This window comes from Bombina bombina, chromosome 7 (assembly GCF_027579735.1).
Source record: "Bombina bombina isolate aBomBom1 chromosome 7, aBomBom1.pri, whole genome shotgun sequence".
Classification (NCBI taxonomy): domain Eukaryota; kingdom Metazoa; phylum Chordata; class Amphibia; order Anura; family Bombinatoridae; genus Bombina; species Bombina bombina.
The window spans coordinates 96,107,532-96,112,086 of NC_069505.1; the positions used below are offsets into that span (position 1 = coordinate 96,107,532).

At 36.8% G+C, this 4,555-nt stretch overlaps 1 long non-coding RNA gene across 1 annotated transcript; it reads right to left on the reverse strand.

Moving 5' to 3' along the window:
- Positions 1–1,006: 1,006 nt before the first annotated feature.
- LOC128635771 (uncharacterized) lies at positions 1,007–3,885 on the reverse strand. Its single transcript, XR_008398582.1, has 3 exons — positions 3,834–3,885; positions 2,196–2,300; positions 1,007–1,105 (listed from the first exon to the last, which is right to left on the reverse strand). It is a non-coding gene; the product is annotated as an uncharacterized LOC128635771 (long non-coding RNA).
- Positions 3,886–4,555: the final 670 nt, after the last annotated feature.

Sequence of the window (4,555 nt, forward strand, 5' to 3'; positions counted from 1 at the left end):
CTAGATACAAGGTAATCACAAAGGTAAAAAGTACTTTAATATAACTGTGTTGGTTATGCAAAACTGGGGAATGAGTAATTAAAGGGATTATCTATCTTTTAAAACAATAACAATTCTATGGTTGACTGTCCCTTTAAGTAAGGTGGCCAGATTTCCCAGACCCAAATAAAGGACACCACAAAAATGTAAAGGAGGCGATGCTATAAAAAGAGAGGGAGAGGACACAGAGAGAGGGAGGAAGAAGGTGAGGACACAGAGAGCAGGAAATGACAGAGAGAGGGGAGGGAAGCAAGAAAGAGGTAGGTAGGAAGGGGAGATAGAAGAAGGGAGGGTGGGAGTGAAGTAGAGGGAGGGAGGGTGGGAGAGAGGGAGGGAGAGAGAGGGTGGGAGAGATGGAGAGAGGGAAAGAAAGGGAGAGAGATAGGGAGGGAGATAGAGAGAGCGAGGGAGAAAGGGGGGAGGGAGGGGGAGAAAGAGGGAGGAAGAGAGAAACAGGGAAGGAGAGAGGGAGAGACAAAGAGAGGGAGAAATGGAGGGAGTGAAAAAGAGGGAGGGAGGGCGAGAGAGAGAGACAGGAAGGGATAGAGAAAGGTAGGTAAAGAGATAGAGGGTGGGAGGGACAGAGTGAGAGAGTGAGAAAGAGGGAGAGAGGGAGGGTTGGAGGGAGAGAGAGGAAGGGATAGAGAGGGGGTGGGTATCTGAAGGAGAGTTGCTGCACATGTGCAAACACATCAGCACTGGAATGCAGTAAGAGAGAGATTTCAACATGGTGGCAGCTCCCATGACTAGAGGTAGGTGAGGGAAATACCTCAATACTATGCTTATAAAACATATTTAGTGTTTAATGCTTCTTTAAGAAAATGCTTGCAGCCATACCCTCAATGGTGAGAACATAAAAAAATGATTACCATAACGCTTTGCAAATTATCTCTAAAAATATTATGTTGCACATTTAAAAATCATGTTATCACATCAATAATCTGCTATTTATGAGCCTCAGATTCACCTGTCATTTAAGAAGCTTTGGTACAGCCAGGCAAAGCACACTTTCTCAAAACCTGGTTCCTCCTCCTCGATGATATTTAGGAAATGTGGCTCCTCAACACTACAGCAGAGGAACAGAAGAGAAGGGATCAGTCTGAACTGCGGCACAAATATTTCATATATATACTGTGTATATATATATATATATATATATACAGTATTTATTATACATTTATTTGCTCGGTTAATCAGAATAAAATTCACACCACTGTAATATTCCCAAACTGAACTTGTAAAGGGAAATACCTGTAGGCCTTGATCTGTTTAAAAACAATGGACAAAGAGAAATGGTCAGTGTGTTATATACAGCTTGTTAATGAGTGAAGCAAAAACTACAGAGGCCTCTTCTTAAATAAGTATGTACTAGGTCAGTGAGATTTTGGATTCAAGGCTGGAATTTCCCCTAAGGAGTCTCTAAGCACACAGATGCTATTACAGAACACTAAGAAATATAAATCTATATAGGGTCTATAAATATGTTTAGAGCATCAGGGAGACTGTTAGATAAAGAAAGTGAATTGCATGGCTGCATCACATGACATTTTTTTTTCTTGGAATCCTATATTCTGTTGTGTTTTAGTCTGTTTATTCAGCTGAATTTGGTTATTTTACTGACAGTACCCAGGAAAAATATGTTCAAATGCCAAAGAATGGCATTTTATATCTATCTATTTGTCTCCATGTCTGCCTGCCTATCTATCTGTCTATCAATCTATCTATATATCTATTTGTCTCCAGATCTGTCTGCCTGCCTTCCTGTAAATCTATCGATCGATCTATCTATCTGTCTCCATGTCTGTCTATCTATCTATGTGTCTCCATTTCTGCCTGTCTGTCTGTCTGTCTATCTATCTGTCTTTATGTCTATCTATCTATCTATCTATCGCCTATTTATCTATATGTCTATCTATCTATATGTCTATCTATCATCTATCTATAAGTCTCCATGTCTGTCTGTCTATCTGTTTCCATGTCTGTCTGTATATCTATCAATATTTGAAAATGTGATCAGGACTAAGCCACTAATCACTTGTCTTGTTTCTCTCAAGTTCTGATATTGTTAAGATGACAGACAAGAACAAGAGTAGTATTAGAGGAAAACTGGTTCACATAACCAGAACAATATCTTCTCACAAGACCAAGATCTCTACCTGCGTTTAGAAATGAGAAGTGACTTGAGTAAACTTCTCATAGCCACATCGTTCTTAATCTTGCTAAATTCACTGGTAAACAGACCATCTGCATGTCTTTCAAACCTGCAATAAAAAAGAGACACTCGTATGAAACAACAGAACTTTTCTCACATCAGTGCTTAGCCAATAAATTTATACATGCTCCGAATGTAAGAATAAATATTGGTGCTGGTCAAAGCCTTAGGTAAACCTATTACACAAAGAGAGAAGCGCACTCTCAAGAACGAACAACCAGCTCAATAACTTGTCAGCTTGTTCTATGGCGATTTACCACCTGGGTGCAGCTTCTTTTAGCCCAGTAATGTTTTTTACAGAGTAGAACTTTCCTGTAATATATTAGTCTGATCCTGCCTATTATGGTCAGTCCAGCACCAAAATACCAGGCAATTCCTCTCTGAACAAGAAACAGCAACCCCAGACGACCGTTTCGGCCTTCATTGGGCCTCATCAGTGAGGTGCAGCCATATTCCTCTAATCACACTGAGCAAGGAGTTCACTGATCAAAGCCTTGGCTGAGGAGTAATATAAAATTATTTACATGGAACCGTTGATAACAGTTTCTTGTATATGACACCAATATTTGGAAGGAAACAAAATATAAATAGTAATAGAAATTTAGACAAAAAAATCTTAATATATCTTGGAGAGTTCCGCAATCCCTTCCCAAATGTCACATACGGATTTATACAAGGGATTTGTTTTTAAAAATGATGCAAAGGAACTCCCTCAAAAAAAAATAGAAAAAAATATGCTGGAGAAAGCTATCCCTCTTTTAATTTATTTCCTGGCCCAAGTAAACCTAATTTTGCACCCATTTTGGACTAGATTACAAGTGGTGTGCTAACGTTAGCATGCTTAATATAAGAATATCAAGGGCGCATTAATTTGCGAGTGAATTACAAGTTTAAAGTAAACGCGTTCGCTCGAGCACAAACAAATTTAAAGGGACACTGAACACAATTTTTTTCTTTTGTGATTCAGATAGAGCATGCTATTTTAAGCAACTTTCTAATTTACTCCTGTTATCAAATGTTCTTCATTCTCTTGGTATCTTTATTTGAAAAGCAATAATTTAAGTTTAGATGCTGGCCCATTCTTGGTGAACAACCTGGGTTGTTCTTGCTGATTGGTGGATAAATTCACCCACCAATAAACAAGTGCTGTCCATCATTCTGTACCAAAAATTGTCTGGCTCCTTAGCTTAGATGCCTTCTTTTTCAAATAAAGATAGCAAGATAGGTAAAAGGTATATACATATATATTTATATATATATATATATATATATATAAATAAATATGTATTTAAAATAAAAATAACATTGTCCTGTATGTGATATTTACGGTATTTAAAATAAAAATTGTCTGTATTTTACTTTCTACTTGTAATACTCACGTTAACCGCGTGCGCAAAAAGATTACTAAATAGCCCACCACTTGTAATCTAACCTTTTTTTGGGGTTCAAAATTAGACTCAATCAGACCCTATCACTGTTTGCTCTGTCAAAATATTAGAAAATGATTTTATCTTTATATATAAATATATAAGGTGAAGGACATGTGTATACATAAATAGAAGTTCATGGATATGACGCTTACCTCCTTTGTGCGGGTAGTGAAGCAGACAACTGCACAAGAACGGAGATAACAATCAGTAATTGTCCCACATAGACCAGTGATTGAGCCATGATCTGAGAGACAACAAGGTGGAGATTACAAAAAATATCTTTTTTAAAGCGACAGTAGAAGTCAAAATTAGACTTAAATAGATTGTAAAGAACATGACATTTTAAACAAGTTTCCAATTTACTTATATTATAAATTTTGCTGAGTTCTCTTGGTATCCTTTGTTAAAGAGTAATCCTAGGTGAGCGTGCATGTGTCTTTAACCATCTGACAGCTGTTTGCAACAATGTTTATATTAATGTTATACATTGTTGCAAATACTGCTGCCATAGACTGCGAAAGACACAAACATGCTCCAAAGCTCCCATCAGTTTACATAACTTTACTATTTAACAATGGATACCAAGAGAACAAAGCTAATTTCATAAGAGAAATAAATTGATAAGTTGTTTAAAATTGCATGATCTATTTGATTCATGAAAGTTTAATTTTGACTAGACTGTCCAGTTATTATAGGTTGGCCTTTCAATAAAAAGATGCCACAGACATTAAAAGGATTTTATTCTCCCATTGTTTTTTTTTTTTTAATGCAACAGAAATTAATAGGCACATAGTAAATTTTGTTTGCAGTCCTGTGACATACCTTTTGAGATCCCTGTAGAGAATTGTTTATCTTATCTCCTTTGCAGTACACA